Raw genomic sequence first — 25,980 nt, forward strand, 5'->3', positions numbered from 1 at the left:
TTGGGCTTCCTCCAGGAAGGAGAGGATGGGAGCTTCCATGTAGCAAGGACCCTTGGGACAGGGGCTGGAGGAGTTCCATCTAGTACCATCCTGACCATACTCAACTTATACACTCCTTCTGTATCCCCCAGATCCAACTAGCAGTAAGTGCTCCATAAACATTTGTTGAAGGAACACAAAAATGTGGGATGTTCTGCCTCCAAGGACTCCCTGTGATATGAACTGGCAACTTCTCGAGATCCCAAATTGTGCGTGGATCTTGACCTCCCGACACAGAACATGGAAGCTTCAATCTGCAACAGGGCCAACCAGGACTGGTGTTGCTCTGCCCAGTCACTCTAGAGAGCAAAAACCTCATTATTTGGGGGACAGTAGTGGAAACAGACTATCAAGGTTACTCAGCATTCGCAGGTTTTGGATGGAGGTCAGAGAAGGAAGCAGAAATCAGTCTGATCGTTTAGACTATCATGCCACAATGCCACAGATATGTGTTTGCTGCCCTCCACTCCTGTCTCTTACAGTTTCACGGGCCATTCAAAGCCATTAGCTTACCTTTATGTCTGTTAAGTCTTGGGTAGTGGGCTGTCTTGGTTTGGGTGCCCCTAGAAGCAGATCCAGAGGTAAAGACTCAAATGCAAGTCATTTATTTGGAAGGTAGTCCCAGGAAACACTGGTGGGAAAGTAGAGAAGTGAGAAGGGAAGGAAGCCACAACTGTGTATGATAAAATGTGCGTTAGCACTGTGGGCTCCTGGAGATCAACCTCATTGGGGAAGTCTGGGGGATGGTGATGAACACGTTCCAGAGTTATCCCACCGGTGGGATGAAGAAGCTGGGGTATTTCTCCACCAACTTCCCATCTGTCATTGTTTGAAGGCTGCTTCCAGGAGCATTAAATTGCCAACACTTCCATCTTGCCCTGAGCACCAGCTAAGTGTGTTGTAGAGTTATGGGTGATTGAGGTAAGCAGTCTTTGGTGTGTAGAGGGAGGAGGATATGTTGCAGGTGCTTACAACCCACAGGAAGGGCATCCAGGTCTACCCTAGGGAGATTCTTCAGTCCCGAATTCAGGGAGGAAAGTGGGCATGATAAACACCGAGGTGTAATGGAAATGCATTGCTGTTTTCATATGGGGTATTGAGGTCAGGAGCCTGAATTTTAAAAAAATTATCTTTGTGTCTCATTCAAAGCACAAATCTGATGATCACTTGGGCATAGACGTCTTTTCTAGCTTGTGGGGGGGGGGTAGACAGGAAGGTAATACCATGGCATGGCGGGAGTCAGCCTTTAGAATTCCCATAATTTCGATCAGTCTCCCTCCAGAGCTAATTGAAAGAAACACAGGGACCACAGAGAAGCCAGATGACTGCTAGCCCATACAGCCAGACAGACAGGTCACCTAGCCTGCCTCAGACCCCGTAGAACAGAGTGCCATCCCACAGCCTACAACATTCCAGGGTGACACTCCTCAGAGACCCTGGACTGATGCTGGGTAAACCAGTGAGGCTTAGAATCACCCGGGGCACACATTTCAAAGGCAGATTCCTGGGCTGCATTCCTGAGATGCTGAATCCGGATGTCTGGAGCAGGACCTAGGAACCTGTATTTTAGACCAGACTCCCAGATCATGCAAAAATAAGTGTTGAGAAATGCAGTCTTAGAAGATATTGAAATCATATGGTTCTCTGCTTTTTCTGTCTGACACCTGAAATCTATGTAACTTTACTAACAATAGTCACCCCAATAAACTTTAATTAAAAAGAAAAGATATTGAGCATAGACAAAGGAAAAAGAAAGGCAGAAATTGAAGAGGTAAGTAAGTAGATATAGATACGAGGAGGAAGAAGAGATGTGAGAAAACGTCAAATGGGGCGAACGGCTTCCAATGGGGGGCAGGCAGTTAGTTCTGCATCAAATAATTGCTTTAAAGCCCTGAGTATTAAGAAGCAGCCTTCCCTCTAATAAACTCTGAAGGCAAACAGGAGTGTTTGAATCTTCATGATCTAAGAGGAGAGATTTACGTAAGAGAGCTGCTCAGGTGATCTTTCAGCTGGGGGAAATCTCTTCTCTGCACTGCTACACCAGGATATAACAGGTCATGTGTGCACTGCAGGGCTTCCCACATATTACATCTTGGAACCAACACCTCAGAAATCTTGGGGGAAAAGACGACCTAGAAATGCCCAACTGGACTGAATGAATTTCATAGCATACGAAAAGAAAGCATCAAATTTTCAAAAGGCAAATTTCTTTCCATTATGTGATTCTTAGGTGAGCTAAACACAGCAAGTATTATCTTGATGATAGCAAAAACCACACCAAACCAAACCAAAGCAAAATGCCTTCAAAGCTGTTCATTACCACTTCAGTCTAAGAGGAAAATTAACGTGGATCTGCTAAGAGACTGCATGAGTCAAGTTTAGGCAGTGAAGAATAGACTTCTGTAGAGATTGGTCCAGTGGTTCTCACACTTGAATGTGCATCAGAATGACCAGGAGGGCTTTTTACAACATATTGCAGGGCCCCATCTCCAGGAGGTCTGGAGTGGGGCCCAAGGATATGCTGGTGCTGCAGGTCTGAGAAGCATGCTTTGGGAACCACTGGGTTAGACCAAGGTCTAAAGTATAGACCAAAGTCTAAGGTTTAGACCAAGGTCCAGAATGTCCGGGGAACAAAGGATATGAAGCCTTGTCTAAAAACTGGGCAACCAGAGAAGATATCAGCAGACCATAGTAAAAAACATGGGAGGGGAGATCCTGAAAGATGAGCCCCCTCTTACTTAGAAAAAACATTTCTACCTCCAACCTGCGTGCTTGGTTCTTGGGGAAAAGGTGATAGATACACATGTGTTCTATTAGAAGACACACCAAGCAAAATGAGAAAGCTCTATGTCAACTCTTGACTTAGAATTCAGGTCATTCCTGAAACTAGACACCTTCATATGAGTAGTGACCTTTCTGGAAACCCTTAGTTCCACCCAGTAATTTTCAAGGCTTGGGAAAGTCATAACCCACTGTCTCACATTTCCAGCTCTTTTGCAGAATCCTGAAGGCCAAAAAAATTTAAACTACCCTAGTATTAATGCAGTTTTGCTGGACATAAACTTCTCAGGAAATATGAGTTGACCTAAAGAAGAACTGCTTTTCAGAATATACAAAAATAGAATCTCCTTTGTCCTAGATATCAATTAGGCTGTTGGAAAGGAACACGGTAGCTCTTTGAAGTCACCAGGATAAGCTTTGGGGCTGTACTTATGCCACAGGAGAAAAGCAGCCACTTCATAAATTCCAGAGGGGGTTTCATTCAGTTTCCTCAGTGCACAATTCTATTCATACCATAACGGATCTCCACATTTGCATTCACAATCCAACTTGAGCTCTTCACTTTTGCTCTCACTTTAATCTGCATCTATGGATTACCCACATATATTCAGATCTCTAAATCATAGGGTGAATTACGGTCACCCTATGGATTACATGGATTAAATTAGAAATAAGACATTAAAGGTAAATCTCTTAGAGCAGCTCCCAGGCCCCTATGTAAAGCCCACAAAAGCAGTAGACCCTCTTTCCAGAAAAATGCACCTATAGGCAACATTTTGCATACAACTATATGGACCCCTCAGGTTAAGACAGCTCATACCAAAGAAGAAAAATCCCAATGAAAGAGAAGGGGCTAGGGTGAGAGGAAGAAGAGGGGCAGAGCATGAAAGAAGGACATGTCTCCGAGCGAGCAGCCCCTGTGTTAGTGAAAGAGATATAACACTGGCTGCTATAACAAACTCTTCAAATTTAAGTGTCTTGACACATGACAGTCTCTTGTGGGTGTCCCTGCTTGGCAAGTGAGTGACTTTCCCATGGCAAATGAGTGATTCAGGGACTCAGGCTTCTTCCACCTTGTAGCTCTATGGTCCCCCAGAGCCTCAGAGTCCTGTGCATCCAGCCAGCAGAAGGAGAAAGACCACAGATAAGGTACATCGACTTCTTCAAAACCCCAGCCCGGAAGTGCTTCATATCATGTCCAATCATATTTCATTGATAAGAACTGGTTACATGACCACATCTGACTAGAAATGGGGCTGGAAAACATAGCCCCTGTCTGAGAAACCATTCCTTAGCAACAATTCCACACCATGGAAAGTGGAGCATAAACTTTTGATGGCCAGCAAGCCATATCTCTTTATAACCATTGCATGCAAGTGAAATCAAGTTAAAATAAATGGCAAGGACTGCCTTGAGAAGGAAAGGAAGCCACCAAAAGACACTATGAAACCCAAGGCATGTGTACAATAGGGCAACGTGGCCCCGGTTTGTTGATAGCAAGTAAAATGAGGTGGCAGACAAATTGTCTTCCAGTCTCAGAACTTTCTAAAACCAGATAATTGAGCCGCTCCTCTCTAGCTCTATCCTTTCTTCCTCCTACTTTTAAATAAATGTGCCAGTCCCAGGAGCAATTTCCCATTTTATAATGGATGTTTTGATACACATTCATCTGAAACAGAATTTGGTTGGTTAATTGAAAAAAAATTAAAGCAGAGAATCATTAAAAAATAGCACTTAGAAACTGTAAACATCCTATTTAACTTAAAACATGTAAATGTACTCTCATTCACTAAGCTTTCCATGTGTAGTCAAGTATTTTCTTTGACTATAAATCTGCTGATGGGAGTTACAAGCTTTCCTTCTTACATGAGAAGTAACTAAAATGCACTGTTTATGCTATCTAGTTTTGGTGTCTTGAAAGTGGACCAAGAATTTAAGACACTTGTGAAACAAGCTCAGTGCATAATCCTCCCAATTTTTAAATGATTTCTCAATCTTTTATAATTATTTGGCACACACATAATTCAACAGCATTTTTAGCTATGGTATGTGCTACTATGAAATCTTTCTAAAATTTTCAACTTTGTTCCCATAAAAACAACTCCTTTTTGCATTCACATTTTTTCAATTCACATATATAAATTACACAATTTTAATGACAAGTACAACTGGAACAATTGTCATAAACAGGTTTGGAAGCAAACACAATTAACTCTTGGTAGAGTACAGAACCCAGCCAGTGGGAACAAAAGTGTATGGTGTATCACTGTGTCTCTGAGCACTCAGTGGGCCATGGACCTCAGCCAGTGTACTTTGCAGAAGGAATAGGGAGCCTTTGCTTATTTGGTGTGGTTGTCAGCCTCCAAGATGACCCCCAAGGATCCTTGTCTTTTGGTATTCACACCCTTGTGCAGTCCTCTCCCACAATGAATTCATTGCTGATCCGTGAGACCAATAAAATATGGCAGAAGTGTTGGTGTGTGACTCTGAAGATAGGTCACAAAGCGTGTCTTAGATCACTCTTGGGAGAAGTGGTCATCATGCCATGAGGACACTCCAGCAGCTTTGAGAAACCCACATGGAAAGGATCTGAGGTCTCCTGCCAATAGTCAACACCAATTGGCTACCTAGGAAGCAGATTGTCCAGCCCCAGTCAAGCCTGCCCAAAACTGCAGCTTCAGCCAACATTTGACTGTACTCTAATGAGAGATCCCAACCTACAACCATGTGACCAAGCCGCCCTTGAATTCCTGACCCACAGAAATTTTGGAAGATAATGAGTGTTTATTGTTTTAAGCCACCAAGTCTTAGGAGGATTTGTTACACAGCAATAGACAGCAGATACATTTGGTAAAATGGTTACGTGTCTATCATTTAGAGAAGCTTCTGCAATAATGAGCTGTTCACTGTGCAGGAAACTGCCCTACCTGCATTTGCCTTTTAGAGTGTTGGCCACAGACCATGTGTGAGATGGTTGATTAGAAACAAAGCTGTGATCATGAGGAACAAGAAACCATGTGAGGATTAATCTAGAAATCTTGGCCTTCTGTGGGGACAGAGTCCCAGAGAGCAGTTTCCAGGCTCTCAGCCTCACATGGAAAGGTGCTGGCTAGGGTAGTAGATGGCCGTCAGCTGTGGCTAGTTGGCCGTCAGCTGTAACCAGTTAGCCAATTAGCCCCTGATATAACTGCCGTGGCTACGCTGGTAGGTGAGTGAGTCGAGTCGAATCCGACGGTCGGTTGGCAGGCAGAAAAGTGGACAACAGGTTACAGGTCCTGTGACTCCAGCCTCCAGTGAGACGATAGTGGTGTGACTCCCCTATCTATGGCTCCGTGGGTGTTCCTTTTTGGCCTCACCATGTCCTGCGTTCTTATGTGGGGAGCTGGACCAGAGACCCCGCAGGCCGCCCCGCACGACAAATGGCACAGCGAGCAGGGTCTCCCGCATGACAGCTTCTTAGCACCAGACTCAACCAAGCTCACAAGTTTAGGCTAGATTTAGGATATGATCAGATAACCAAAGCTTCCTTATTCAAAGTGCCATTCATGGACTATCAACAATGGCCTCACTTGGGAGTTGGCTAGAAGTGTAGCACCTCATGCCCCACCTCAGGCCTGCTGAATCAGAATCTGCATTTTAACAAGATCCCCAGGGGATTCATATGCACTTTAAAGTCTGAGAGCACTTAATTAAGGATTATGTGTGGTGACTTGGGAATTAAAGGGAATACATTCTGGAAAGATTGCTTCTGGAAAGGGTTTCCTTTTTATGGAAGTAAAATTCCCTAGCTAACAGGAACACTGTAGAATCAATTCCTGAATTAGGGGAGTGTCATGCGAGGCGGCCTGCGGGGTCTCTTCTCCCGCTCCCCACATAAGAACACAGGACATGGTGAGGCCAAAAAGGAACACCCATGGAGCCATAGGTAGGGGAGTCATACCACTATACCACTATAGTCTCACTGGCGACTGGGTTGGAGAAACAGGAAGCAGGAGCCACACTGTCCACAACCTGCCATCCTAACTGCAATCCACTCTTGCTAGCTCAGCCACCATCTTCTTGCTAGCCCCCATTTTTCTGCTGGTGTAGCCACAGCAGTTATATTAGTGGCCAATGGCTCACTGGTTACAGCTGACGGCCAACTGTCACAGCTGATGGCTGGCCATCCAATCACAGTTGATGGCCATTTACTACCTGGGCCAGTACGTTTCTAAGTGAGGGCGAGAGCCTGGAAACTGCTCTCCTGGCTCTGTCCCCACAGGGAGGTTGGCTTCATGTCCACCAAGATTAGCTAGCTCCAGTTTTCAGCATCTGTCAATCTGTTCTGTGATCTTCATGTCCAATTTCATCCTGTCTTAGATATCTACACACCTGTCCCAGGAGCTCAGATCCTGAGTTTCACCATCTACTTTCTTCTTACCCCTTGCTTCGCTCTTGTTTGCTTTAATAAAGCAAATTCATCAAATCCCATTGATGTTTTCATGCTACTTGAGGGTGTAGATATGGCTCCAGGGAGAAAAACCACATTTTTCTGATTGTGATATACCTGGGACACAGGGCTCCCTGAGCCAGTGAGAAGACAGACTGTTGTTATTTACATCCTGAGACTCTCCATTGGGGTATAAGACAAGCCACTGTGGGCTGAAAGGCAGGATTTTTAAGGAGCAAACAGGAGGCTGGAGAAGTCATTAATTATGTTATCACAAAAACTATTTGGTGCTTTTCCGTAACATTACAGCTACCATTGCTGCTGGTAATGTCCTTTTATTTGTCCAGGGGGGGTTGCTCCCATTCGATTAGATTAAGTGTGTCATCTAAGGCACAATAACAGATTTGGCTGTGTGCTTTTGCTGCTGGCTGTGGTTGACTGATACCCAAGCTTTGACTCCCTGCTGCGTATCTAAGCGGTACAAGCTGCAGCCAATGCATTCAATCTACATAAAAAGAACACAAATTGCACGTTAGCCTTTTTGAGTCCAGTAATCAGGTTTCCCCCACACACACCTCTCCCCCTCCTCTCACCCCTGCTCTGCTGGACAATTTGAAGCACCCTTGTGTTGCTAAACATTTTTTTCTGAGGCAGGTAGAAAGAAAAGTCTTTTGCATTTTAATTGCACTCGATCTGCTCATTGAATGACCCCTGTAATTTATATATTGCTCATAGTTAGTGCTTTCTGCAGTCCTGTTGTGCAGCTGATAACATAATTCACAGGCGTGCACCTCGGGCTCTGTGGGGAGTGGCTTGGGCTTTCTGTTCTGAGTTTGCAAAATCCTCTCGCTCCTTCTTCAGATTCAAGCTGCAGCAGCTGCTGTCACTCACTATCTGCTTCTGCAGGTAACTCGAAAAGGCCAATCTGTGAGCCCCAGTCTGTTCCTTTGTTTACATTTAAAGATTTCTCTTTCATTTCCAGCCCCTTACACTATTTGCAGACCCGCTGGCTGTTTGTGACGCAGCTTCCTCCACACCCTCCCTGGATTCTGTAATGAATGCCCTTAAACTAGAGCTGTGGAAAGGACAGCAAACACAGGTATCACGCTCCCACAAGCTGACTACAGAGGCGGTGAGACTTAAGACAATCAATAAATACAAAGGGCATAATAAATAGGGAAGGGGAGGTGGCTTTTTTCTTTCGTTGGTATATTGGAGGGTTAGCTTTTGGGAACTAGAACCATGCTATTTTTTTTTAATTTGGAAAATATCCTAAGCGTTTAAGGCAAGTCTATGGGAAAGCAAAGTTCAATTTTTACAAAATGTTTAGGTGTTTCATCATTTTACTTGCTTCATATTCACATTGAAGCTATATTCCTCACATCGTCCAGAAGGATAAATCATGGGGTTGAGTTGGATTATTTTGGCCCATCTCAGATTTTGCTTTCGTGGTTTTGTTCTCCAACCGTTTGGGGGTAAGAGATCTGGCCCTTGCCATTCAAAGTGTGATCCGTGTGTATCAGTGTATACTCCTCGCAGTGTCACCACAACCTGCAAAGTCGTTAGAGGTGTAGAATGCCAGAATCTGTGTTCTCATGAAGTTCCCTACCCAGGTGGCTTGCACATCACAGTTGGAGAAGCTCTGAATTAGAAAATTGGGTCTCAACCCTGGCTGTATATTCAAATCATTGGAGAACATTTTTTTAAAAAACGCTACTGCCTGGACCCCACCCCCAGAGATCCTAATCTAATTGCTCCAGCATAGAACTGGGCATTGAGGGTTTTCACAACCTACTCGAGTGATCTAATATGCAGCCAAGGGCAACAATGAAGGGGTTATACAAAATCTTAGAGAAGGATTAAAAATGAGCAGTGCTAAACCTAAATCAGTGTCCCAGGGACATTTCCAACTCCTCCCTCTTCCCCAGGCTTCCTGGGAACCTGCAGGGTTTTCAGCATAATTTAACATGTATTTCTTCAGTGCTTCTTATGGGTCCCTCTCACCACACCCCACAGGCCACTCAGAAAAGTGAGGAGGCAAAAATCACGTTGTGGGTAAGACAGTTTTCCGTACAGCCCCCTGAGCCACGATGCTGAGAGACCATCCTGTGCATCTGCAGATGGCTCCATGGGACTCTGAGAAGGTACATTCTCAGACAGCTCTGAGACACACCCCTTTATAGAAGTTGTAGGACGCGCCCATCTGGCTTTCTAGGAACCAGTTTTGGAGAATCCCAATTTCATGGGCATGCATGATTTAGTATTTTGACATCTTTTCTAGCATATGTTTAGCAAACTTTCCGATATTTTTTATTAGAAGAGAGACAGGTGGTCCTTTGAAAAAGATTTTGGAATGGAAGTCAGAAGACCTGGGTCTGAGTTCTTATTTCACCACTGAGCAGTTTGTTATAATGTCTGAGATTGCCTTTAAAATTCCTCACCAATTATAGAGTGACATTGCATGTGTCAAATTTAGTTTAAGGAATAACCCAGATGCTAATCAAGCATACACACCCGGGCCTGATCTTCAGGCATTCTAAGCTGAGGGGCCAGCCTCCAGAGGCTGCTACTGTATCCATTGCTGTTACCTACGTACGTCATGTAGCCTTTGCACTGAACATAGCAAATGTCAGAAGGAGGTTATATTGGTGAAATGAATAACTTGTTAATTAGCATAGTCAATGTTGAAATGAGCTGTCATTGGTAAAAGCACATGAATTCAGGATATGTGGATCCTCTCAAATATTTTTGCAACACTGCCTATTCTTGCATGAACCAGGTCTAAGAACCTAGTGACATCCATAGCTTATACCTGTAAGGATCGTGCCCAAGAATTGAACCCTAAATGGGCCCTTGCCCAACAATTGGTTTAGGAGTATTTCTTATTGACTGACATTGTCTATAATGATAACATAATCCTGTCACGCTATATTGTTGGTGTATCTACTTTCAAGTGAACCTTGCATACAAAACAATAGAATATGGTTGGGGAATTGCTTTCCTCATAACCTGTCCTAAGACATGGAATAGCTAACCCTCATTCACTTAAACCTTTTCAGTGTCTACCATTAGCTACCAAAAATATTCTAATAGTTGAACATGAACAAATAGACATGAGTCAGCTGCAACCCAGTTGTGTGACCTTGAATCTCACATCTAGTTGCTAAAGCTCTCTGGGTCTCAGGTATTTTATTTAAAAACAAATCTAGAGGATTATCTTAAAGACTTTTTATGGCTTAAGATTCTAAATTGCTTTATTCTAACTTATGAGGAAAAGTCAAGCAGACCAAAATACTCCAGGCTGCAGTGGATCTTGCTTTTGAGTCTCCTATGTCCCCCTGCTGGGCCCCCTTAATCACAGCCCATACTGTGGGACTCTTTTCAATAATTCCAAGTCCCTGGGAAACTTAGCCCATGCTTGCCATCCTCTCTGTATGGTCCCAATTAAGTCTGTGGACTGTAATATGGAATCCTAACAAGGTTCTGAATGTTGCTAAGTTAATAGAATATCCTGGCAAAAAGCAGAGTGGAGGAGATGATACTTTACAATTGTTTCACTTAGCAGGCTCCTTTTATTCTGAGAAACACTGGCAGTGGGGTTGGTTTCAATTTAGCATTTTTATTCAAGGCAACCTAGCAGTGGTACTCATTTCCCAGTGGCTTAAATGAAGCATCAAGTCCAATGACCCCGAGGCGAGCCCCAGCAACTCCTGCTTGATGCTCTGTGGTCAATGAAGCTATTGCAAGAAGTAGACCCCAAATGGTGAGGTTCAGTCACCCCCTTGTTCCAGTAAAGGAGGAAGAGCATGTTTAATTGACCCACTGGTAGGTAGTTGTTCCTATTTCATCCTCCTAAACAGCTTTGGTATCTTTCTATTGTGGCTTCTCAAGGATTCCTGGTGGGAGCCTTTCATAGTTCCTAATGATGCCATTGTACTATTTTCAGTCAAGATCTGTGGCATGAAACAAAGAAGGGACTGGACAGAGCTGTTTCCAGTGCAGTTATTGAAAATAATCCCAACCTGTTGGGGCCAAAAATAACTGAGATCAAGACAGAGATCAAGCTATTGCTGCAACCTTGGGCAATAGCAACTCCAATGAAAAAATACTGGCCAGCAAACCAATGGAGACAGTTCATCTCAAAGATTTTTTTCCTTAGAAAAATTATTCTGGACATCTGGCCCCCAGCTCTGAAGTTTTCCTGTTTTGTGTTATTGAAATGTTTGTTGGGTTTCAACTTTGCTCTGTGTTTTTGGTTTTGTAAAAGAGCTTACCTTTTCTTAAAAGACAGCATAAAGCAAATGACCCATTGAGAGCTTCAAGCCAATAGTGACTGCATATTACTGTGCCTGACTGTATTGTACATAATGAGGACATTAAAAATGTGAGTATCAGAAGTCTTGGTTAAAATATCCGTGAAAGATAAAGTAGGAGGGGTTGACAGGTGTTTCTTTAAAGTGATTTGGATTTTTAAAGTCTAGTAATTCACTGCCAAATACGTTCATTTGTCTGTGGTTATGTGAAACTAGAAAGAACACTTAGCCCATTTCTTTCAAAGACTGAATATAAAGTTCCAGTGATCCTATTGTTTTCCCAGATCCAAATGCAATGCTCCTTGAACTCAGGCAAGATATTTTTCTTAGATAAACATTTAATAAATATCTACTATATGCCAATTGCTGTGGTAGGAGATTAAAAGTATAACCTCAAAAAAATGTAAAGCGGTAATGATACACGTTTGAGAACCACCAGAAATCACCCTGATTTTGAAATCTGTGATCAAGCTTTGAGCCATGAGAAGTACTAATAATGGCTATCCAACACCCCAAGAGGCCAGTAGAAATGAGATATAGATGCAGTGCCCAAGAGCTTGGAGGAATGAAGGGTTGGAAGGCCCAAGGGATTCAACTTCTTAATTCATCCCATTCTCATTTCCTCATCCTTGTTCTTCTATATCTAAGGACATTGGTCCTTAGTCAGCAGTGAGTGATTAAGTCGGTCACTGTATTGAGTGTCTCAGCTGGGTCTGCCCTTCAGAATCATCTGTAGACCTTAAAAAAAACACACACACAACAACAACAACAGATTCCCTAACTCCTGCCAAGATTTCAGAATCAGAATTACTTGGGTGGGGCTGGGATTTGTGGTTTTTAAAACATCCTCCTTGAAATTCTGATGCTCATCCAAGGTTAAGACTTACTGGATATAGAATCAATGTATCTAGAACACTTTTTGCTAAAAGGTAGGAGTTATAAAAGAAATAGACACACACACACACATAAAAGGAAAGAAATAGACAGACAGGTCCCTGCCTACAAATAATTTATTACAAACAGAGAACTTTAGGGAGAGAACAAGAAAATAATAGAAAAAGTAAGAGGAAAACAACCCAGAAGGAAAGCCATGGGACTGTGTGTTATATTTGCTGTTTCACAGGTAGGAAATAGTATATAAGCTTTTGCATAAGCAGGCTCACCCCTAATTTTTGTAAGACCTGGAACCAAAATACAAACGGAAGCCCTATATATGCCTAAATAATTAAAAATTATTGGACTTCTTGGAGTTCCACACTGGACCCTAATGGTGTGGGGAGAGTAAACCCAGGTCACTGGCCTGTAGTCTGCCCACCCATCACTTCCCTCCTAGACTCCATCTCCCGCTATAAGGAGCCTTGTGGGTACATGGACCAATGGGCAAGAGTATCTACCTAAATTCTCTTCATACCTCCCTGCAAACAGCTACCCCTTGACCTTACCTCTAGAATATGGTATTAATACTAGCTACACAATCTGCCTTTAGGGTGAAGGACTCAAGGAAGTAGCCCATGCAGCTCTGGAAGCTGGCTGGGGCCATTTGGTCAATTAGTTCCAAGGTTCTTATCACCTAAATCATAGTTCAAAAGGTTTTGGCCTTGCTGGCTCCTCACCCTGTAGAAAGAGGCACAGCCAGAATGGGGTTCTCTAATGGTCAAAGCTGAAGATAGGACCCCTCCTGATGGGATCAAAGAATAGCACTGTGTACAGGCAAGATAGTGGACGAATCCTAAAGACTATAGGCTTGGCCCATAGAAACATGAAAATCAGTGTGTGGAGAATAGTCCTGGAGAAGAATAAGTTTATCTCACTCCTCATCCTTTTCATCCCAGATGTAGGTTCAAATTTAGATCTTCCAGCTACACTTATCTCAGGCTTTGTAATCAGTTAGGATTAGGTTCAGCTGAAAAGTAGCAGTAGGATTAGTTTCAGCCAAAATAGAAAAAGAAAACACCCACAGGGGCATAAATAGAATAGAAGTTTTTCTCTTTCCCATAAATGTAAGCAATCAAGTCTACCATAGTGACTTTAGAATCCCTAGTGTCACAAGCGCCTTCTATTTTAATGCTCTGCCATCTTTGAGACTTGGTTTCTATTTCATGGTCCAAAAATGGGTGCTTGAGCTCCACCCCTCACATCCATATCCCAGCCAGCTGGAAGGAGGAAGAGAAAAAAGAATATCCTATGTAAGATACTCTCCAGAATTTGCACACACACTTCCACCTCTAACTCATTAATCAGAACTTAGTTATGTAGCCACAACAAGCTAAAACTTGCACCCCGCTAAAAATGGAGATTATGTTCCTAAGGAAAAGAAGGAATTCTGTGACAACTATCAGTGCCTGCCAAGGAACTTTCAAACAATAGAAATTGACTCTGAAAATTTTAAGCAAAAGAGAAATTTACTGGATGGCTATTGGGTGGTTCAGATTTTTTTTTTTTTTTAATTAATTTTATTGGGGTGACAATTGTTAGTAAATTTACATAGATTTCAGGTGTACAATTCTGTATTACATCGTCTATAAATCCCATTGTGTGTTCACCACCCAGAGTCAGTTCTCCTTCCATCACCATATATTTGATCCCCCTTACCCTCATCACCCTCCCCCCACCCCCTTACCCTCTGGTAACCACTAAATTATTGTCTGTGTCTATGAGTTTTTGTTTCTCATTTGTTTGTCTTGTTCTTTTTGGTTTATATACCACATATCAGTGAAATCATAGGGTTCTCTGCTTTTTCTGTCTGACTTATTTCACTTAGCATTATTCTCTCGAGATCCATCCATGTTGTCACAAATGCTCCTATATCATCTTTCCTTAACGCCGAATAGTATTCCATTGTGTATATGTACCACAACTTCTTTATCCATTCATCTATCGAAGGACATTTTGGTTGTTTCCATGTCTTGGCCACCGTAAACAAAGCTGCAATGAACATTGGCGTACACGTGTCTCTATAGAGAAATGCTTTTATATTTTTGGGGTAGATACCCAGGAGAGCGATTGCTGGGTCATATGGTAATTCTATTCGTAATTTCTTGAGGAACCTCCACACTGCCTTCCATAGCGGCTGCACCAGTCTGCATTCCCACCAACAGTGTATGAGAGTTCCTTTTTCTCCACAGCCTCTCCAACACTTGTTACTATTTGTTTTGTTGATAAAAGCCATTCTGACTGGGGTGAGGTGATATCTCATTGTGGTTTTCATTTGCATTTCTCTGATGATTAGCGATGTTGAGCATTTTTTCATATGTCTATTTGCCATTTGTATATCCTCTTTGGAGAAATGTCTCTTTAGGTCCTCTGTCCATTTTTCAATTGGGTTGTTTGTTTTTTTGTTGTTGAGTTTCATGAGTTCCTTGTATATTTTGGATATCAGCCCCTTATCAGAGGAACTGTTTGCGAAAATCTTCTCCCATTCAGTTGGTTGCCTCATTATTTTGTCAATAGTTTCTTTTGCTGTGCAGAAGCTTTTCAGTTTCATATAATCCCATTTGTTTATTTTAGTTTTTACTTCCATTGCCTTTGGAGTCAAATTCATAAAATGCTCTTTGAACCCAAGGTCCATAAGTTTAGTACCTATGTTTTCTTCAATGCAGTTTATTGTGTCAGGTCTTATGCTTAAGTCTTTGATCCATTTTGAATTAATTTTGGTACATGGTGACAGATAGCAGTCCAGTTTCATTCTTTTGCACGTAGCTATCCAATTCTGCCAGCACCATTTATTGAAGAGGCTGTCTTTCCTCCATTGTATGTTTTTAGCTTCTTTGTCAAAAATTATCTGTCCATATTTATGTGGTTTTATTTCTGGGTTCTCAATTCTATTCCATTGGTCTATGTGTCTGTTTTTCCGCCAATACCAAGCTGTTTTGATTATTGTAGCCCTGTAGTACAAGGAAAAATCAGGGAGTGTGATACCTCCAGTATTGTTCTTTTTTCTTAAGATTGCTTTGGCTATTCGGGTTCTTTTGTGGTTCCAAACAAATCTGATGATTTTTTGTTCTATTTCTTTAAAAAATGCCATTGGGATTTTAATGGGGATTGCATTAAATCTGTATATGGCTTTGGGTAATATGGCCATTTTAACGATGTTGATTCTTCCAATCCATGAGCACGGAATGTCTTTCCATTTCTTTGTGTCTTCTTCAATTTCTTTCAAAAATGTCTTATAGTTTTCAGCATATAAATCATTCACATCCTTGGTTAAGTTTATTCCTAGGTATTTTATTCTTTTTGCTGCAATTGCAAAAGGAATTGTTTTTTCTATCTCTTTTTCTGAGATTTCATTGTTGGTATATAGGAAAGCAATGGACTTTTGTACGTTGATTTTGTAGCCAGCAACTTTACTGTATTCATTGATTGTTTCTAATAGCTTTTTGGTGGAGTCTTTAGGGTTTTCTATATATAGCATCATGTCATCTGCAAAGAGTGACAATTTAACTTCTTCATTCCCAATTTGGATACCTTTTATTTCTTTCTCTTGCCTGATAGCTCTGGCGAGGACTTCCAACACTATGTTGAAAAGCAGAGGTGATAGGGGACAACCTTGTCGTGTTCCTGAACGTAGAGCAAAGGGCTTCAGCTTTTCACCATTAATTATGAGATTAGCTGAGGGCTTGTCGTATATGGCCTTTATTATGTTGAGGTATTTTCCTTCTATACCAATTTTAGTAAGTGTTTTAATCATAAATGGATGTTGTATCTTATCAAATGCTTTTTCTGCATCAATTGATAGAATCATATGATTTTTGTCCTTTATTTTGTTTATGTGATGTATCACATTGATGGATTTGCGAATGTTGAACCATCCTTGTGCCCCGGGGATGAACCCCACTTGGTCGTGATGAATAATCTTTTTAATGCATTGTTGTATTCGATTTGCTAGAATTTTGTTTAGGATTTTAGCATCTGTATTCATCAGAGATATAGGTCTGTAGTTTTCTTTTTTTGTGTTGTCCTTACCAGGTTTTGGTATCAGGGTAATGTTGGCCTCATAAAATGAGTTAGGGAGTACTGACTGTTCTTCAATTTTTTGGAAGAGTTTGAGTAGGATTGGTATTAGATCCTCTTTGAAGGTTTGGTAGAATTCACTGGTGAAGCCATCTGGTCCAGGACTTTTGATTTTGGGAAGGTTTTTGATGACTAATTCAATTTCGTTACTGGTGATCGGCCTGTTAAGATTTTCCAGTTCTTCATGATTCAGCCTTGGAAGGCTATATGTTTCTAAGAACTTGTCCATTTCTTCTAAGTTATTAAATTTGGTGGCATATAGTCCTTCATAGTATTCTTGGATAATCCTTTGTATTTCTGTGGTGTCCGTGATAACTTCCCCTTTTTCATTTCTGATTTTGTTAATTAGTGTCTTCTCTCTTTTTATCTTAGTGAGTCTAGCCAAGGGTTTGTCAATTTTGTTAATCTTTTCAAAGAACCAGCTTTTTGTCACATTTATTTTTTCTATTGTCTTTTTGTTCTCTAGTTCATTTAGTTCTGCTCTGATTTTTGTTATTTCCTTTCTTCTGCTGACCTTGGGTTTCGCTTGTTCTTCTTTTTCTAGTTTTTTAAGGTGTAACATGAGATTATTTATTTGGGATTTTTCTTGTTTCTTGAGATAGGCCTGTAATGATATAAATTTCCCTCTTAAAACTGCTTTCGCGGCATCCCAAAAATTTTGGTAGGATGTATTTTCATTGTCATTTGTTTCTATGTATCTTTTGAGCTCTCCTCTAATTTCTTCTTTGACCCAGTCGTTCTTTAAAAGTATGTTGTTTAATCTCCATGTATTTGTGTTCTTTCCTGCTTTCTTTTTGCAGTTGATATCCAATTTCAAAGCTTTGTGATCAGAGAATATGCTTGGTATGATTTCAATCTTCTTAAATTTGCTGAGGCTGATTTTGTGTCCCAATATGTGGTCTATCCTTGAGAATGTTCCATGTACACTAGAAAAGAATGTATAGTCTGATGTTTTAGGATGAAGTGCTCTATATATGTCAATTATGTCCAATTCATCTAATGTGTCATTTAGGGCTGCGATTTCATTATTTATCTTCTGTTTGGATGATCTATCCATAGCTGTCAATGATGTATTTAAGTCCCCTAGTATAATTGTGTTTTGGTCAATTTCTCCCTTTAGTTCTGTTAGTAGTTGCTTGGTATATTTCGGTGCTCCCTGATTTGGGGCATAAATATTGATGACTGTTATGTCTTCTTGTTGTATAGTCCCCTTTACCATTATGAAATGTCCATCTTTGTCTCTTGTTATCTTTTTCACCCTGAAGTCTGTTTCATCGGAAATCATTATGGCAACACCTGATTTTCTCTGGGTACCATTTGCTTGGAGTGTCAATTTCCACCCTTTCACTTTGAGTCTATGCTTGTCCTTGTAGCTGAGATGTGTCTCTTGTAGGCAGCATATGGTTGGGTTTAGTTTTTTGATCCAATCTGCTACTCTGTGTCTCTTTATTGGTGAGTTCAGTCCATTTACATTTAGGGTGATTATTGATATGTGAGGATTTCCTGTCATTCTGTCTTTAGTTTTCTGGTAAGGCTGTATCTCCATTGTTTCTTTGCCTTTTTGTTGTTGTCTGTTATTTCTGTGTGGTGGTATTCTATGATGTTTCCCTCTGTTTCTTCTTTTATTACAGTACATATTTCAGATTTGGATGTTTTTTGAGTGGTTACCCTTGAGTTTATGTAAAAGAAAGTTTGATATTTAGAGTATTCCAGTTTCTTCAGTACGCTTACTTTCTCTATTCCCATATTCCAGTTCAGGCCTTTACGCTCCCCCTTTTTATGTTTCGGTTGCCACAAGTTGTCCCTGTTGATGGTGGTCTAATAGCCTCCTTTAGTATTTCTTGTAGTGCAGGTCGTGTATTAGAAAATTCCCTCAGCTTCTGGATGTCTGGAAAGGTCTTTATTCCTCCTTCATATCTAAAGGAGATCTTTGCTGGATATATTATTCTTGGCTCATGATTTCTCTCTTTCAATAGTTTGAATATTTGGTTCCATTCCCTCCTGGCTTGTAGAGTTTCTGCTGAAAAATCTGATGATAATCTAATGGGCTTTCCTTTGTAAGTTACCGTCTTCTTTTCCCTGGCTGCCTTGAGGATTCTTTCTTTGTCATTGATTTTAGACAGCTTCAATACAATGTGCCTTGGTGAAGGCCTGTTGGGATTGAGGTAATTAGGTGTTCTATTTGCTTCTTGGATTCGAGGATCCAGTTCTGTCCACAAGTTTGGGAAGTTCTCATCGACGATTTGTTTGAATATATTCTCTGTTCCCTTCCCTCTTTCTTCTCCTTCTGGTATGCCCATTATTCTTATATTGCTCTTTCTGATGGAGTCAGAAAGTTCTTGTAGAGTTCTTTCATTTCTTTTAAGTCTCAAGTCTCTTTCTTCTTCCCTCTGTGTAAATTCCAGGTTCCTATCTTCGATGTCACTGATTCTTTCCTCCATCTGGTCAACTCTACTACCTAAGCTGGATATTTTATTGTTAATTTCTTCTATTGAGTTCTTAATCTCCAGAAATTCTATTTGGTTCTTTTTCAAGATTTCAATCTCTTTTGTAAAATGCTCATGGTGTTCTTTGATTGTGTTTCTGAGTTCATTAAACTGCCTTTCTGTGTTTTCTTGCATCTCGTTCAGTTTTTTTCAGAATTGCGATCTTGAATTCTCTGTCATTTAAATCACAAAGGTCCATATCTCTAAGTTCCTTTTCTGGAGACTTTTCACTTTCTTTCTGAGCTATCTTGTTGCCTTGGTTATTCATGGCAATCACTGATTTACTATTTCTCTTCCTAGACATCTACAGGAGTGTCTTCTGCAACAGGTTGATAGGTATGCGAAGAGCTTTTGGAGTTCCAAAGCTCTTTCTGCACCAGATTCAGAGCCCGTTTGTTTCAGCAGTTCTGTTTACTCCTGCAGGGATCCGCCCAGATAGGTGGGGCCAGGGGCGGGGTGAGTTGTGAGAGGTGGCCCAGAGCAATGGCGGCGACCACCACCACAGCCAGTCCTGCTTCCACAGCTCCCTCCCCTTTGCCGGAACTAGTTGAGCTGCGAATCTGTGTCTGCGGTCCACAGTTCTCAGAGCAGCAAATATTCTGTCCTTTGATCCGACACTGCTACTTTATTGCTTCTAGCACCGGGCAGGTGGGGGCGGGGCGAGCTCTGGGAGGGTAGGGAGGGGGCGGCTAGTCTCCGTGCCTAAGGCTTCCGTTCTCCGCTCGGCAGTGAGGGCTTAAACCACCGATTTCAGCCCTCTTCCCTCAGTCTTTGCTCCGAGGTCTGCCGTGAGCGAGCGTTGGGTTCAGCGGTTCTGTATGCTGCCCCCTCAGCCCTGTGGGCCGTAAGCGGAGCCCTAGCAGTCCGAGTCCTTCCCTCTCCCGCAGCGGCGGTAGTTCCGGGAGCAGCGGGCTCCGAGCACTGAGCTAGGTCTGTGTCCTGCGCCCGCGCGGCTCCGTCTCCGCACTTCTCCTCTCCCTCCTCCCCCGCTCGCGCGATTCACCCACCTGGAGGTGAATTCAGTAGTCGGCCTCTTCGTCTTCCCTGTCTGCTGTGCAAGGAGTCCTTTGTGGAGTTATTGTTGTCCGATTCGTTGTAAATTCCAGGGGAGCGTTACAGAGGCTCACCTCACGCCGCCATTTTTCTCCTCCTCTGGTTCAGATATTTTATAGGCTGTGTAGGTCACAGTGGCAAGTGATCTATCCAGAATACTACTATCAACCTGACATTCAGAGCTACCAACACCACCAGACTCTAAATGCTGCCACCGATGCTGTTATATTTTTCAAATGTCCCTGCAGCTTGGCATCATTCTGTCTAGAACTGTGCTGTCCAATATGTAGCTATTACATATGGCTAGTGGTGCCATATTGGACAGTGTATATGTAGAACATTTCCATCATTGCAGAAAGTTTTATTGAACAGACTCTAGGTCCTGGACCAAGAAATCCAATCTGCCAATCTTGTTTATGTGCCTACTGCTTGGCCACCAGGAGTGCCTCCCCCACCAAGATGCAATAGAACTTGCTCAAAAGCGGGAAGATGCTGGGCAGCTAAGAAGAGCAGAAAATGTCCTCTACACACTTACTGACAGTGTGATCTTGGGCTAACTACTTCTCTAGCCTCAATTTTTATATTTGTATAGTGGAAATAATGATAGCTGCCTCTTAGGATTATGAAGATAAAAAGATAAGGTATGAAAATTACCAGGACCATCTGGGTTAATAGAGTCTTAGAGATAATGACCAAATGCGGTGCATGGTTCTTGATTGATTCTGCTTAGAACCACCAGCTGCCAAAGACATTTGGGAGACAACTGGGGGAAATTTTAATATAGAATGAGTGTTAGATAATATTAGGGAGATATTGTTAATTTTGTTAGGTGTGACAATGGCATTGTGATTATGTAGCACGTGATAAAATTTTTAAGTGTAAAATAGGATTATCTAATAATTCTAAATACTAATTCTAAATACAAAAGAGATGAAACAAATATGAAAAAATAGTAATTGTTAAATCTTGATGATAGATTAATGGGTGCCATTCTCCTTAATCTCTGCTATTTTTTGAAAAGGTTTTTATGGGGGAAGGGGAATAGGACTTTATTGGGGAACAGTATGTACTTCCAGGCCTTTTTTCCAAGTCAAGTTGTTGTCCTTTCAATCTTAGTTGTGGAGGGTGCAGCTCAGCTTCAAGTTGTTGTCCTTTCAGTCTTAGTTGTGGAGGGCGCAGCTCAGCTCCAGGTCCAGTTGCCGTTGTTAGTTGCAGGGGGCACAGCCCACCTGCAACTCCCCATCACTTGTGGGAGTCTAACTGGCAACCTTGTGGTTGAGAGGACGCGCTCCAACCTACTGAGCCATATGGAAGCGGTAGCTCAGCTCAAGGTGCCGTGTTTAATCTTAGTTGCAGGGTGCGCTGCCCACCATCCCTTGTGGGACTTGAGGAATTGAACCGGCAACCTTGTGGTTGAGAGCCCACTGGCCCATGTGGGAATCAAACCGGCAGCCGTCAGAGTTAGGAGCATGGAGCTCTAACCACCTTAGCCACCGGGCCAGCCCAATCTCTGCTATTTTTGACATGTTTCATAATTTATTCAAGAAAGAAAGAAAAATACTAGGTCTATAGCAAGAATTCAACAAATGTGAATTTCTCTTCTTCCCTTCATAGTTGTAGGGACCTTATAGTCTTCTCAGGAAAATTGTTGGAAATTCTTCCCATACTTTTCCCATCCAAACCTGCCCCTCTTCTCCCAAGGCCATCTGCCTAAAGCCTTCCTGCCCTTTCTGTGACAGCCCACTCTGTATATCTGTGGTAACCTTTGAGTACAAGGAGTAGTTTGTCCAATAATGGAAGGAGCCTTGCAACAGGCACTTGTGCACAGCACTGATACTGGATGTGAAGCTTTTCCTTTGTATCATAGAAGGGATTCAAAAAAAGAGAAATTGGTATGTACCCGTGTTTGTTTTCACATTTGTCAGATTAGCCCCCTTTTCCTGATGCGTAATCCAGAATTAAGTGGTATTGGGAATGAGAAGGATATGACAGCCAGGTTTTTATTTTAGTTGATCTACTTACTTATTCAGTAAATGTGGAGGAGAAAGGAATGGAAGTTTGGAGGGTTTCAGTCATCAAACTAGTGATCAATCAGATCACTAGTGGGAAACACTGTAATGAATTTGGAGTGGATCACCTGCTTTTCTCCCTGAGAGGTAGTGAGAAATGACTTACCAGAAATGTGGGTTATATAAGCTATGAAGGCTAACTAATGTCTTCCTCTGGTGTTGACGTATCAACCGTTTCCATGTGTTTGTGAGATTAAGGCAAGTGGCCAAGATTATTAGTGCTCACTTCTAAAGGCAAACTGACTTATGGCACAGGATCTATCTTTAGGTACCACGTGCCAAAATATCAGCTTTGTACACAAAAAAGAGGCATCTTGAGGCCCATGGTCATTTTCAATATTAGGGATGATAAAATAGTGACTAAATAAGAAATCTAGTTTTGTATTTGGTATAGTAAGTGAAACAATGAATGATGGCATTTTTTTTCAAGCAGATTTCCCTCTAAAATAGTATGTTTCAAAGTTGAACAGTCAACCTGCTTTTAGCTATATGATGGTGGTGGTGGTGGTGGTGGTGGTGGTGGTGGTGTGTGGTATTGTGGTGGAAGGAATGCTCTGAAGGACTCTCCCACAGTATAACAGCTATATCCTGGATGTAAAACACTCTTCAAGGCCTTGTAAATGGTTGGAGAGATTTCTAAAGGCTTCCACAAGAGCAAATCCCCAAATAAAAACTAATCCAAGCCTGGACCAGAGGGGGAAGCCTTGAACTGCAAGCAGTGGGTGTGTGTGGGAATGCCCTGAGAGTAGATACCAATAATAACACTTATAGGAATGTTGGGATGTGGGCCAGCATTGAGGCAGCAATGCTGATCCCAGGACCTGATTACTAAGCAAGGTCCTCACAGTGGCTGAAGTAGATTGATTTATTTCCCCTTCTTCCCTCCCCCCAACTCCTAATAGAACCAGCAACCTCAGCATTAGGAGCTTGGCGCTCCAACCACCTGAGCCACCGGGCTGGCCCTGAAGTAGTTTTAGATCAGAGGTGTCTCTGACTTCCTGCTGAAGTAAATCCTCTTAGAAAAAAAAGCTTCTCTAATTTAGACCTACAGGATTCCCACAGATTAGAATCAAGCAATAAGCTGGTAATATGCTAAGGCAAGCCACCATGAGCCAGAGGCAGCATAAACAACATGCAATACGTTCTGATTTCCATGATGATTGGAGACTTTTCAGATACAGAATATAGAACAGCTTACGTATCTATGAAATGTTTAAAGACATAAAAGATGCAATCACACAGATGAGCAGGCAACAAGAGGCTAACAGAAATAACCAAGAAGTCTATTTTAATGAAACTTCTGTAAATATAAATACAATTATTGAAACAAAAAAAGTGGACTGGTTAAACAATAGACTAAATCCAGTTGAAGAGAGGATTAGAGATTATCTAGAATGCAGTGCAGAGAGGGACAGGGGAATAGAAAATATGAGAAATTAAGTGATTGGAGGCTAGAATGAGAAGGTCAAACATAAATCTAATTGGAGTTTCAGAATAAGTGGGGGGCAGAGAGAGAGAGAGAGAGAGAGAGGGAGAGAGAGAGAGAGAGAGAGTGATTTGAAGAGATAATGGCATGAATCTTCCAAAGCTGATGAAATAATAACACATCCAGGAATCGTAACATATACCAAGAAAGATATTTGAAAAAGAGGAAATTTATGCCTAAACACATAATAATTCAACTGCAGAACACCAAATGCCAGGAGATCTTAAAAGGGGCCAGAAAGAAAAGATGGATCATTCTCAAAGGGATGACAATTAGACTAACAAACAATTGCCTTCAACAACAATAGAAATCAGAAGACAGTGGAATACTAGTTTTTAATTGTTGAGAGAAAATAACTTACAGGTTAGAATGGTATAGTCGAAAAATTATATTTTAGGGCCGGCCCGGTGGCTCGGGCGGTTGGAGCTCCGTGCTCCTAACTCCGAAGGCTGCCGGTTCGATTCCCAAATGGGCCAGTGGGCTCTCAACCACGAAGTTGCCAGTTCAACTCCTTGAGTCCCGCAAGGGATGGTGGGCAGCGCCCCCTGCAACTAAGATTGAACATGGCACTTTGAGCTGAGGTGCCGCTGAGCTCCCAGATGGCTCAGTTGGTTGGAGTAGGTCCTCTCAATCACAAGGTTGCCAGTTTGACTCCCACAAGGGATGGTGGGCTGTGCTCCCTGCAACTAAGATTGAACAGGCACCTCGAGCTGAGCTGCCGGTGAGCTCCCAGATGCATCATCAGTTGGTTGGAGCACGGGCTCTCAACCACAAGGTTGCTGGTTCGACTCTCACAAGGGATGGTGGGCTGCGCCCCCTGCAACTAGAAATGGCAACTGGACATGGAGGTGAGCTGTGCCCTCCACAACTAAGACTGAAAGGACAACTTGAAGCTGAACGGACCCTCCACAACTAAGATTGAAAGGACAACAACTTGACTTGGAAAAAAGTCCTGGAAGTACACACTGTTCCCCAATAAAGTCCTGTTCCCCTTTCCCAATAAAATCTTTTTTAAAAAATTATGTTTTAGGAAGGGGGTAAAATTAAGATATTTACAAATACGCCAAAACAGAGGGATTTACTACCAAAAAGTCTTCACTAAAGAAATATCTTCTAAAAGATGTACTTCAGGAAGAAGGAAAATTATGTCAGAAGGATATCTAAGATACCAAAAGGAATGGTGAGCAGTAAAAACATATATACTTATGAGCAGATATGAAAAAATGTAAAAACATATATACATATGAACAAATAATATTTGGGTTAAAGGAATACTAATGTCAAATTGATAGTGTTAAGAAAAAAAGACAAAAATACTGTACAACATTCACTTGCAAATCAGGAGAGGGGAGATAAGAGTTAATCTCCTAGGATCCTTAAGAGTAATATTAGAGAACAGGGGTTGGCAAACTTTTTCTGTAAAAGGACAGACAGTAAATATTCTAAGTTTCGCAGACCATATAGTCTTGGTCATGACTCTGCAACTCTGCCATTGTAGTGTGAAAGCAGCCGCAGACAGTACACAAATGAAAGAACATGCTGTGTTGCAATAAAACTTTATTTACATTGTACACCTAAAACTAATATAATATTGTTTGGCAACTATACTTTAATAAAAATTATTTTTAAAAGAAGGAAAAAATCTTATTCACAAAGACAAGTGGTAGGCAGATTTCATCATTGGGCTATAGTTTGCCAATCACTGTTCTATAGGGAAGTTAAAATATTATTTATTTTTTGACTTTGTAAGTTAAATATACATGGTAAAATTCTAAGAGTAATCACTAAATGAATAAAAGTAGAGCCTGTAAATTCCGAACAAGTAGAAAAAAACAACAAAATAAGGAAACAAAAATAATACACCCACAAATAGACAATAAACCACAAACAATCCAAAAAATGGCAAGAAATTGGAAAGAAAAAGAATCGCAGAAAAAGCAAGACAAATAAAAAAAAAGCAGGTGGCAAAAAAGTCCAAATATACTAATTACTATTACTCACCATATATGCAAGTGAATTAAACTAGCCAGTTAAAAAACAGAAATTGTCAGGATGTTTTTACATGTAGCTCTATGTCCATTACAAGAGCCACAATTCAGGCATACACTGCAGAAGGGCAGAGAGTAACAGGTTAAAAAAAAAGACACAACAGGAAATTACCCAAAGAAAGGTACACTGGGGAATATATACTTTAAAATTTAAAAAAATATATTTTAAAAAAAAACAAACAAAAAAACCCCAAAAATCATGATCAGAGTTAGAAGGAGTCACCAGACAATTATAAAGAATTCAGTTCCTCAGAAAGATAAAACAA

This window comes from Rhinolophus hipposideros, assembly GCF_964194185.1.
Source record: "Rhinolophus hipposideros genome assembly, chromosome: X".
Taxonomy (NCBI): domain Eukaryota; kingdom Metazoa; phylum Chordata; class Mammalia; order Chiroptera; family Rhinolophidae; genus Rhinolophus; species Rhinolophus hipposideros.